Source organism: Otolemur garnettii, unplaced genomic scaffold, assembly GCF_000181295.1.
Source record: "Otolemur garnettii isolate 467f Iridium unplaced genomic scaffold, OtoGar3 scaffold00254, whole genome shotgun sequence".
Taxonomy (NCBI): domain Eukaryota; kingdom Metazoa; phylum Chordata; class Mammalia; order Primates; family Galagidae; genus Otolemur; species Otolemur garnettii.
Genome location: NW_003852649.1, coordinates 555,561 through 568,288, shown reverse-complemented (window position 1 = coordinate 568,288; position 12,728 = coordinate 555,561). Strand labels below are relative to the sequence as shown.

Here is a 12,728-nt window from a genome sequence, read left to right as displayed (position 1 = left end):
TCACTGCTTATTGTTATAAAAGGCTGCCTGCCAACTTTGCCAGGTACCTGGGTCTGGTGCCAGAGGGTCCTGAGAGCTGATCACAGAGGGAAGCAAAGGATGTGGCTTTCTGAAACAGGCTCCAAACCAATCTGAACAAACTCCTCAAATATAAGCACGTTTATATATACCTACAGGGGGAATTGTACAATCTCTCATGATAAGACTTTATAAAGGAAATTGTCACCTATTCATAAATATTTACATAACAACCTATTCCTCCTCAGATCTACTAAAAAACTCCATCTGAGCACCCTTTACCAGAGACAAGGCCCCCAAGTGAGAAGATCCAGCAATGATGAGTCTGCAATATAGGGGGCACTAGGGAGGGGCAGAAGACTTCAGGAAATTGGCTTCTCTACCCCATGAGCTAAACCTCCTAGCTGGCTGGGTACTGTGTTGGCAGAGACCCTCCCACAGGGTTCCTGCCTTCTTGTTTTCCTTAGCTGACTCCTGCTAAATCTGATGAACCTCCACCTTTCCCTTGCTTTCCAGCATCCAAACTCTAAATGCCCATATCTCCCGTCATCAGGTTTTAGTCTCCCCAGACCAGACTTTCCTCCCAAACTCTGCTTCCAACAGGTGAATGCAGCTTCCAGGCCTCACTTCCTCCAGCAGGGACATGTGAGTCTCCCTCACCTCTGACATATAATCACCAAGTTTTATCTAGCCAGTGTTCCAAAGTTTCCCAAGCACACCAATCCCTGACTGTAACAAGTTCCAAACTGGTCTTCCTACCCTAGAGTCTCTGCCCACCAGGCGCCTAGGTATCAATCTTTCCTATCACAGCATTTCCAGCTCCCCCTACCTTCCATGAGGCTGTCATCTGTCCCCCCTCTGCCTCTTATCTCCTACCTGTCCTGCTGTGGGGAGGGCACAGTGGAGCAGTACCCCCATCCTCTTTGCCCACTTTCCTGGCTTAGCCTGCTTCTGCTATTTTCTTAAGGAGAAGAAATTTGCTTTTTTTTCAAACAAAATATTGCTCCAAACTCCACTACACAGAACAGATTACAAAGGACATACTCTGGGTAAAGGGGCAGGGAAAGGCCTCCCTTCCTGGCTGTTTCCCTGACCTCAAGGTGGCCCTCAAGGAACCTTCTCAGAAGACTGTTTGCAAATCACTGCCCTAACTCCCCACCTCTGTGGTCCCAGCCCTGGTCACCCCTCCTCCACTCTGCACCAGCTGTGCCACTTTCTCTTCCAGGCAGGTCAGAGCAAAGTGGGGGAGGCTTTACCACCTCCCACCAGGGTGCCCTCTAAGCCTCAATAGAAGGGAAGGAGCGCACTCACCAAGGCCAATGTTCAGGACCCCACGGGAGTGGAGTGCTGTCCCAGGTGCTCTGCGCACAGCAACATGTATAATCCTCACAGGGGCCTGTGCCACTGTACATATCTGGGCTTCCTTCATCTTCCAGAGGAGAAAACCAGACCAAAGGGAAGCTTTGCGCCTGCCCACAGTCTCACGAGGAAATGGCAAAGCCTAATTTCCGGCGAGGCAACTGTCTTCAGGGCCCACTTCCCTTCCACATGAGGCCACCTCTCAGTTAAGCCTATATTCATGGCACAGTGTCCAGCTCTGGGAACTAACTTAATAAACAGTCGTTATTACTGGTATCTTTCAACTAGACCCCTAAAGACTAGAACTTATGTTTAAAACCTAGCCCCATACTGTGCTCAATGAATACTAAAGCAGAACTACTCTCCTTTACCTAAAGGCCAAGCTCCTCAGCCAGGAGCACAGGACCAGGAGCCCACAGCAGTGCCAGGAGCAGTGCCTCCTCCCAGCCTCCACTGGCTCGGCAGGGGAGACTCAGGGATTTAAAGGCTGTGCCTGGAAGAATCTAGAAAGCAGAAGACCTGTGCTCTCAGTCACTGGCTGGGGCGCTTGGGTGGGTCATTTAACCTATCTATGCCTCAGTTTCTTCTATAAGACAGGGCTTTGGTGAGGAGGAATTGAGTCAGTACCTACAAAGTCTAATGTCTGCCTCTCAGGACAGGATTGATAAATGGTGGTGGCTTTTATCATCCATCAGTGCATCCATCAGCCCATTCTTACCTCTGCAACTCAAGCACTTCTCATGAACACTCTGAAGAGATAGAACTTAAGATTCCTCCAGAGATGGCAGCAGGCAACAGAGCAACATGAACACCAAATGGCTAGATGTTATCAGATCGATAGCATTCAGCAGCAATCAATACAGTGGCCAAGAAACATGTGATTTATTTAATAAGTAGACTGTTCTTGAAACTTCCAGACAATAAAGCCCACCCATTTGGCAGCCTCTCCTTTCTTGGGCTTATGGCTCTGACTTGAGAAGAAAAACATCCTAAACAGCTTCCATTTGTTTCTCCTCTGTCCCAACTCTTCAGATGGCTCAGAAAGGATTTCAATTGTAGCTGTCATTTTCTCCCCACCCCATACTTGTAATCTGTACAGAGCAAGCTGAGCAAGCAGTTTCATTAAGGAAGGATCAGGATGAAAGTTAAGGCAAAGATACTCGCAGGACAAGTATCTAGGAGCATGTACAGGTCATTCATGGTGAGTCTGTCCAAAGCCCAAGATGATGACACTGTCCTCATTGATGTTTGGCCATCCTAGAGTGATATAAGGTGGGATAGTTGCAGACCCTGCCCCTGCCAGGGCTAAGGCTGACCCTATGAACTTGTGGGTCCAGCAGGATCACAAACAAGCAGACAGGTATGTTGAGGTAATAGCATAACCACAGAAAGAGAGGCACCTAGCCAGAACGTCCTCATATCAACTCTGGACTCAGGCAGGAATCCATGCAGCCATTATCAAACAGGTTAAAGGTGGCAATGCTGTAACAACAGCTGCATTGAGCTCTGGACTCATTTTCATCTTTGTGCAGAGTGTACCCTGAGCCAGTCTCACAAGCAGCTGCCTGCCTAGTTCTAACATGTGCAGCCCTCTCCAGCTCTCTTCTGCACACCCTATGGCCTCTAGAGAACCCAGTCAATCAGAGTTCACATGGATGCACTTTAAAACCTTCCACAACTCCTCAAAACATAGGTGTCTTGTGCTCCTTAGCTTGGTATAGAAAGTACTATATCAGCTGACCCACAAACTCCCTTTGTCCAAGGGCTGCTTACCCCGGCGCAACTCCAGTTCTACCTGTTACTCTCAGAAAAAAAACATACTCAGTCACTTGACAAATACTGATATGTAAAGATCAGTAAGACAGGGATCCTGCACTTCAAGGAGGTCACAGCACACACTGCCCTGCCTTTGCTCTTGCTATTTCCCCACGTGGAATATGTGAAATACGCCTTCCCTTATCTCCTCCATCTAGAAAGTGCCTGCTCATCCTTCAAATGTCAGTAACTTTGTGAAGCATTCCTTACTCCCTCCTGTCAAAGAATTCACCCCACCCTGGTCCCTGGTCTCTGTAAATACCACACAGCATTTATTATCTAGGAATCGGCACATTTCTGTAACAAGAATAAAAGCTCCCCAAGGGCAGAGCCCATGTCTCATTCATTTCTGCCTCCTAGCACCAAGGTGGGTGCTAAGTATACATAAGCCAAACAACAAGTGCTCACTGGATTTCCATTTTTGCCCAGCATGGAGAAACAGGTATCACATTTACTCTCCTGCCTTAAACAACTAAAAAGCCAGGCAAAGCCAGACTAAATAAAACAATAGTTTTCTAACACTGGGCATCAGACAACACAAAAGAGTGATCCTTGAAGGGAAAAAAAACCAAAACAAGGTAAGTTCTACCCAACTTACTGCCTAGAGAGTCTCTAGGCCAGGCGTCCTCAAACTGCGGCCTGCCAAGGACATTATGCAGCCCACCGGGTGTTTTTGCCGCCGCTGCCTGTCCTGCTTAGCTGCTGCCTGTCCTTAGTCTGGCCCTCCAATGGTCTGAGGGACAGTGAAATAGCCCCCTGTTTAAAAAGTTTGAGGACCCCTGTTCTAGGCCATGGCACAGTGAGGAGAGGGGCTTGGAATCCAAGGAAGCCAAGGTAGCCAAAGCTCATATAGCAGAGTACCACAGAGGAGGGAGCAATACACAAAAAAGTGGACACCTGCAGAGGGCCTCTCGTTCTCAGCTAGTACTGAGCAGCACCATCAGGACTAGGGACAAACAATCCTGGGACCTCACCTGCCACAGCTAAAAAAAATCTCGTAATTTACAGGACAATAGAGTATTAAGAAAGATATTGCCTTAGCAGTGAAGAAACATTAGGCCTGGTCTAAAGGCTGTTCTAATCCCAGCTAACAAAGAGCAGTCGTTAAAGGATCAAACTGTTTCTAAGTAACTTAACTGCCCCCAAACAATGTCAAGAATATTTATAAAGATACAAAAATATCCAGCACCCAACAAGGTATGTATATAATTCATAATGTATGACATCCAACCAAACGTACAAAAAAAGCAAGAAAATAGGGCAGCGCCTATGGCTCAATGAGTAGGGCACCGGCCCTGTATACTGAGGGTGTCAGGTTCTAACCCAGCCCCAGCCAAACTGCAACAAAAAAATAGCCGGGCGTTGTGGTGGGCACCTGTGGTCCCAGCTACTCGGGAGGCTGAGGCAATAGAATCGCCTAAACCCAAGAGCTGGAGGTTGCTATGAGCTGTGACACCATAGCACTCTACCAAGGGCTACAAAGTGAAACTCTGTCTCTAAAAAAAAAAAATGGCAAGAAAATATGACCCTTAATAAGTAAAACAATCAATAGGAACAGATCCAGAAATTATACAGATAATAGAATTAGCAAGCAAGGACATTAAAACAGTTCCTATAACTATATATCACATGTTCAAAAGCTGAAAGAAAAATTGAGCATGTTAAGAAGAGACATAAGAAGATATAAAAAAGACCCAAATCAAACTTGTAGAGATGAAAACTACAATATCTGAGATTAAAAGTATACTGCATGGGAAGATCAGCAGATTAGACAAAGCAGAAGAAAAGACAAGTGAATTTGAAAACAGAGCAATAGAAGCTATCCCAAACAAACCACAGACAGGAAAAAAATGGTGGGAAAAATGAATTACCAGAGAGCTGGGGAACAACTTCAAATACTCTTACATACATAAAGTCCTAAAAAGAGAAGAGAAAGACAGAGGAATAGAAAAAAAATACTAGCTGAAAATTCCAAATTTGATGAGAGTCATAAATTCATAGATCCAAGACTCAACCCCAAGCACAAGAAACATGAAGAAAACTACAGCAAAGCACATCATAATTAAACCGATTAAACTCAGTGACAAAAGCAAAGCAACTAAAAAGGAAAAGACACTATAAACAGAAGAACAAAAAAATACATAACAGATTGTTCATATGAAATAATGCAAGCAGAAGACATTGGAACATCTTTAACATACTGAAAGAAAAATAGTTAACTTACAATTCTATACCGGGGAAAATACCTTTCAAAAACAAAGCCAAAATAAAGATTTCTTTTTAAATACCCAAAAGCTGAATGAACTCATCACCAACAGACCAGCACTTCAAGAAATGTTAAAGGAAGTAAAGTCAGAAGGAACATGGAATAAAACAGAAATCTGGACCTACATGGAGGAATAAAACACACGAATAAACAAAAGAACTTTTCTATTCTTTTTCATCTCCTTACAACATAACTGACTAAAGTAAAAATAATAACTACGTATTGTGAGATTTATAACACATAGAGAGATGAAATGAGTATTATACTATAGTATTACACTATACTAAAATAGTGTTATATTACATGAAGATAGACTTGATAAATCAAAAATATATACTACATATCTTAAGCAACCACTAATATAAGCCAACAAAGAAAACAAAATGGAATCATAAAAATTACTCAACTCCACTGGCTGCATCATTTTATATTCCCACCAAAAATGCACAATCTTTGTCAATACTTAACTATTTTCTGCTTTTTTGATAACAGCCATCCTAATGGGTGTGGTATCTCACTGTGGTAATGATTAGCATTTCCATACAGACTAGTGATGCTGAGCGTCTTCTCATGTGCTTATTGGCCATGTGTATATCTTCTTTGGAAAAAGATCCTTTCAAGTCCTTCAACCATCTTTCAATTGGGTTGTTTTTTGCTGTTGAGTTGTAGGAGGTCTTTATATATTCTGGATATCAGTTGTTAACTCTAATTTTTTAAAAGCTGGGTTAATTATATATAATATTAATATCATAAAAAACAGATTTCAGAGCAAAGAATATTTTCAGGGACTAAAAGAATCATTTTATGATAAAGGAGCTCAATTCATCAAGGAGGGAATATAATACTTAGAAATGTTTATGCAGTAACACAGCTTCAAAACATATGAAATAAAAACTGAAAGAAACACTAAGAGAAATGGGCAAATATGAAATTATAGCCACAAGTTTCAATATCCCTCTCCAAAGGGACAGGGATATTGAAAGAATATTAAGGAAAGAAGAGTTAAACACCACTACCAACCATCTTAACTGAATTGAATTTACAAAACATTTGCCCCAACAATAGCAGAATACACCATTTTCAAGTGTTAACACAATATGCACAAGATAAGGACCATAAAACAAGTCTCAGTACATTTTAAACAATTCAGATCACACAAAGTGTGTCCTCTGTTTACAAAGAAAACTAAATTAGAAATCAATCCTCTGTTTATCAGACAGGGGAATAAAGAAATACTATAATGTTAACTTTGTCCCTCTGACTATTTGCAATCCTACTTGAGAAGGGACTAAAAGTATTTACAGACCTACCTGGCCTGAGTTATTTGAAGTTTACGGTGGAAACTTTCTTTTCTCTCCATCCAGCCCATCCTAAACCCCAGGGGCCCTTGCCACCCCCAGCTAAATCAAGACAAACCTGTTTGGTATTTGTTCAGTCTTTCACATAAACCAGTGAAGGCAGATAAAGAAGAGAGAATAAAGGAGAGGAGGCACTGCTAACTAACTATCCCTTTTTTAAAGCTAGGATATCCTCAGGGACTACTACTTCCCTTACAGAGACCTCTCTGTCATGGGGCAACCATCAAGGAACAAATCAAAACCTTCAGGAAACTCTAAATCCTGCAAGGAAACTTCTAACAGAATTTCCACACAACAGATACTCAATTGTATTAAAACAAGGTCTACAGTGACCTGATTATGTCAGCCTGGAAAAACCCTACTATTACTGGCCAACAGCATCCAGAAATGATTCACATGGCTAGTTGTTTCGATGTCCTTTTATGGATTAGCAAATTTCAAAGCAATAAGAAAATAAGAATCTCTTAGTAGTAATCTCACTTCCAAGCTATCACTGGCCCAGGAAATCTAAAGCTGTCAAGGCAGTGCTTCCTTAATTTGCCTTATACCCAGAACAGTGGTTAAAAATAGATTTCTGAGCCCCCTCCAAACAATCTTACAGACTCTCCAGAGGCAGGCTCATATTTTTAAAATATATCACAGATGATTCTTAAGGTCTAGCAAATATGGGAAACTAAGGAATCTGAGAGGCTGTATCACAGAGTATGTGCATTAGCTTTGAAATGAGACTGATGGGCTAAAAATCACAACTCAGCCACTTACTGGCTGTGTGACACAAACTAAATTATGTAATATTTCTACGACTCACTTATTTCATCTGTAAAATGAGATCACCACCTACCTGGACAAAATTCAGTATGTTCAGAGAACCCCTAGAACAGTGCCCAGCAAATGGCAGCCAACCAAGAAATAAGAGCTACTGCTATCTGCAAAACAGCTACCATAAACTTCCCAGATGAAGTCTACAGTGAAAATTTCTACTTAATCAATGGAAATCAGGCACAGAGCCAGATTTCTAAGATAATCCAGGAAAAGGCTTTCTGGGCATTATGACTACCAAGAAGAAAGACTACAGAATCCACTAATTCACCCCAACAGTCCTCAGTCCTACCCAGAACTAGAGAGTTCAGGTCTTTGTAGAGTTGAAGCTTTGAACAGCCAAAGTAACGAATTTTTCTTTCCCAAGTCCTTCTGCCCCCACAACCTCCAGCTCTAGGGCTGAGTCACAGTCTGTAAGTCAGGTGGCAGCACCTTGGTTGCACCACCAGGAAATGAACTCCTGGATAAGAGGCATGGAACCAAGAAAGGGGGTGGGAGAGGCCCTAGGAAGCAAAAGAACTGAGATACTTTTGAAATGAAGGGAAATCAAGTCTGTGAAAAGTTTCTGGACTGAAGATGGACATTCTCAGGGTGAGTGAGCCCAGACAAGATGTAGTTGAGAAAGCCCTGCCTTAGCCCAGAGGCTAAAACCGTTGAGATGTAGAGACAACTCTGCCAATAACACAACATAGCATTAAGTAGATAACTCTTTCGCCCATCCACAAAGTGGGAGCTGTGAGGATGAAATGGGGAACCAGGCACGTACTGGGTGTAGATAATATATCCCCGACTGCACTTCGCACCCTTAGGGTCCAGGAATAAGATTGTTGTGTGAAGCTGGAATGTCCAAGTCTTTGTCCAGAATAAAATACAAGAACAGAGGCAAGGCTGAAAGCCCCACTCTTTCACTGCCCTGGGGAAAGGGCACAAGCCTCCAACTTCATTCTGCCACGAACCTTCACTGTGCCCTCTGGCAAGTCATACCCCACTCTGTCTTGTGGATCCCATCTGCACAATGGGCAAACTAGCTTTAACGTCTCTAGTAGAAGATCAAGAAAGACTAGGGGCTGCAGAGGAGTGAAGCATGGAGCCTGGTGGTGAGGATCGGGGTTGGGCTAGAGGTGCGACCTGCTGGGGGGCGGAGGCGGGGCGGCACCTAGCACCCACTCTTCCCTCCCACCAGAAGAGGCAGGGGCGCCGGCCCTCCACGTGAGTCACGCGCCCCTTGTGCCCAATCACCGGCCTCTGCCACGCTGGGGCGGGCGGGGACGCACCAGGAGCCACTGCTAGCGCCGCTCCTACCCCTCGTCCTCTTCCCCGCTCGCCTGTGGCAGAGCTGGGACCCTCCCCAGGCCCAGCTCACCTGCCAGGGCCGCCTCCGCCGCCGTCGCCACCGTGGATTAAACCACAGCTGCGCCCGCACTTCCGGGATCCGCGAGGCCCGCCCCCTCCCGCCGGATGTGACACCCTTCCAACGTCCGGACGCTGGCTGCGGCCCACGGCACTCGCCGGCAGCTACGCGCGTCCGAGTTACCACAGCAGCGTGCCACGGGCGCGCACACTGGAGGCCTCTCGATACCACACCCGCGGGAAGGCCCGCGAGCCGCGCCCCCCCACCCCCGCGTGCGCGCGCCTGGCCCCGCCCCCTGGGCGATGCCGCTTCCTTGGCCGAGAGCTGACTACTGGCCGCGAGTGCGCCTGCGCAATTCCCTCGCTCCCTTCTCTTGGTGGGCCCGGCAGGATTTGACCGTGCGGTGGGGGAGCTACTGGAAGTGCCCCACAAAGAGCCCGAGGGGAAGCAGGTGGAATCCCAGTACCTAGGGGAGTCCCTACATGGGCTGAGCTGAGACTGAGGAACCCTCAGACCAACCACATACCATTTCCATGACAATTTGTCCCTAGAACTGGAGTGGCAACAGGCCTAAGTGTTACTGAAATTAACTCGTTTCTCAAGGATCTAGATTACACTTTCAGTCCACGCTGTGAAGCACAGACGGCCTTTACATCTTCACTTGCCCAGAGTGGCAAGGCTTGATGACTGGTGAAGCAGAGCCCTGATGCGGGGAGGTGATATCCAGTTCCTGTTTTGCCTCTCAGTAGTGTTGTAATTGTCTCTTTGTAAAAATGGGACCCCAGCAGGTTGGCTTCTTAGACCAAGGCAATGGAGCAGCCCCAAATTCAAAACCTTGTTAGATATTGAATTAAGACTGCTTTTGCTAGTGACAGAAACCCAACTCAAACCAGCTTCTGCAAAATGGGAATTACTGGGTTGCATAACCAGAAAGTCCAAGGGCAGTGGTGATACTAGATGTGGCTGCATCCTAAGCCTCACCCTTCCTAACTTGACTTTGTTCTTTCCCTTTTGTTTCATTACCCTTTCAGCAGATTCTCAACGTTTCTAATTCGGATTCTAGAGGGACTGGATCTGATTAGCTAAGATAATCAGCTCTGATTGCCCCTAACCAGCAGAGCTCCTCTTCCTTGCATCTCATTGGCTGCCAGGCAGATTATGGATTAATCACTCTTAAGTCAGGTGCTAGTCATCCTTCTCCAACCAGAGGTCATGATTTAAAGCAGCAGTCCCCAACCATTTTGACACGGGGGACTGGTTATATGGAAGACCAATTTTTCTCAGGGGGCAGGCATTAGATTCTCATAAGGAGCACAACCTAGATCTCTCCCATGTGCAGTTTACAGTAGGGTTCCCGCTCCTCTGAGAATCTAATGGCACCTTTGGTGTAAAAGGAGATCGAGCTCAGGCAGTGATGCAAGCAAAGGGAGCTGTTGTAAATACACATAAAGCTTCATTTGCTTACCCACCCTCTGCTTGCCTCCTAATGTGTAGCCCCATTCCTAGCAGGGTATGAACCAGTACTGGTCCACAGCCTGAGGATTGGGGACTGCAGCCTTAGAGCACAGCCTGTTTTAGAAGTAATAAGTTTAGCCTAAAGCTGACTGCTTATATATTTTAAGTTTGGCTTCAGAGCAAAAAATGTAATCCTAAGCCCCCAACTGACCTAATGGGCCCCCTGTTGGCCAAGGGGACCCCAAGAAAGTTTAAAAACTGAGTTCCCAGCCATGACTGGATAAAGGGTCAGACTTGCTTATTTACTGGCCAACCTTGATGTTAAAATAAAGATTGTAAGACTGACGGAACAGACTCTTTGTGGCAATAAGATGTCAAATTATTAACAAGATCTAAGGCTGTGCCAGGCAAAGGTTAAGTCACACACACCTATGATTTAAAGAATGAACTGTGTTCTATCCACCACAAGATTTTTGTTTTTCTCTAGCAGCTAAAGAAACACTGGCCTCAAGATAAGCAATACTGAAACAATTGCAACTCCTCAACTACTGCAGCTGACTAACTGACCCTAATGTTTACAAGCTGTAACTACAGCTTTGACTGGAGAAGTGACTGATTTCAGTGACTCTCCAGATAAGAGATCACTGACCACAAGTAGGTTCTGGTCAGTTTACAGAGGCTACAGTACACCCTGAGTGTCTTTGTGTCTCTGCTTCATCTTTTAACACATAAAGCCTAATTGTAATGCACTTAAATGTTAAGTCTTCCCCTCACAAAGAACATAGGTCCTGTGAGACACACGTGTGCATTCCTTACACATGTGTTAAGACCCCTTCATGAATATTCATATATCCTCTTATCACCTGTTGAATATGTATGTTTAGTCAACACATTGAGCATAAAGCTCCAGGACCAAGTTCCTGCCTCAGGTTTCAGCCTGTGTCCAACCTGCAGATTGTAACCCTTTATAAGAAATAAATCCCTCCTCTCCAAATTTATACAAACCTTGTGATGTCATGTTGACAGGCCTGAAGTTTTCTCTGGGAAGGTTATAGTCTGTTTATATCCAGTTAGGTTACACTTAGCTGTAGAGAAAACAGAAGGAAAATCATAGGCAGCCAAATGAGGCAAATGCTGAACTATAACCAATCCAACTGTTTCTGTACCTCACATTCATTTTCTGAGCATTATTTTTCTTTTTCTATCTATAAATGTCATCCAACCATGGGGCATTCCCAGTGTCACTCTAACCTATCCTGGTTCTGTGGGCTGCCTGACTCATGAATTATTCTTTGCTCAATTAAATCCTGTTAAATTTAATACGTCTAAAGTTGTTTTTGTTTGTTTGTTTTTTTAACAGAAGGGTGTCAATGAGGAAGGCAGTGTCAGTTACTGACCTTTCTAGGACAATGTGACTCCTTTGAGGGATGCTGTGTTGTCGCTTTTGCAAATGTTTTACTTTGAACATAAAGTGAGAGTGACTCCCATTGAGAGCAGATGCCAGAAAGCTAGGTTGAAACTATTTCTGAGGGATAGGGAGGGCCAGGCAGATATGACCTTAACTTTTTGTCATAAGCCCTTTTGTGCTATGTGATTTTTAACTCTGCATATAAACTATTTTCAAAGGAAAAAGAAATGTGAACCAAAAATAAAATCCTAAGCCCCCTGCTAACTGAATGGCCTCCTCTTGGCCGAGGGGACCCAAGAAACACTTTAAGTATTCTTTTTTTGTAGAGACAGAGTCTGACCTTGTCACTCTAGGTAGAGTGCTGTGGTGTCACAGCTCACAGCAACCTCTAGCTTTTGGGCTTACGCGATTCTTTTGTCTTGCCTCAGCCTCCCGAGTAGCTGGGACTACAGGCACCCACCACAATGCCTGGCTATTTTTTGTTGCAGTTTGGCAGGGGCTGAGTTTGAACCCACCACCCTTGGTATATGGGGCCAGCGCCCTACTCACTGAGCCACAGGTGCCGCCTTCAAGAAACAGTTTAAAACTGAGTTCACAGCCATGACAGGATGGGAAAAAGCATAATTATATATGTATGATTTCCCTTCATAAATATTCATGACTCTTCCTATACCTTGTTGAATATGTGCATTTGACTACCCCACTCAGTATAAAATCCTGTTCCCTTTTGTCCCTTTCTTTGAAGGACATATCCCTGGATTGCGCCTGGGGCTCTACTTGTCAATCTGCTGGAATGGCCGCTCAGCAGGCTGCTACACTTTATGAGGAATAAACTCTCCCTTTTCCAAGTTATATGCCTTGCTAATTTTCTTTTCTTTA

The 12,728-nt window shown here is 44.6% G+C and overlaps 1 protein-coding gene across 4 annotated transcripts in view; it reads right to left on the bottom strand.

Moving 5' to 3' along the window:
• Positions 1 to 9,099, bottom strand: part of VPS37C (VPS37C, ESCRT-I subunit) — a 28,063-nt gene extending 18,964 nt beyond the window's left edge. The window contains exon 1 of one of the 4 annotated variants that reach the window (XM_003802698.3): positions 8,999 to 9,099. The gene's annotated coding sequence lies outside the window, so the exon portion shown is untranslated. Of the gene's footprint in view, positions 1 to 6,768; positions 6,798 to 7,927; positions 8,078 to 8,438; positions 8,532 to 8,998 lie in introns of those variants that run through there. The other 3 variants (XM_023508529.1, XM_023508526.1, XM_023508527.1) reach the window with 3 other exon arrangements.
• Positions 9,100 to 12,728: the final 3,629 nt, after the last annotated feature.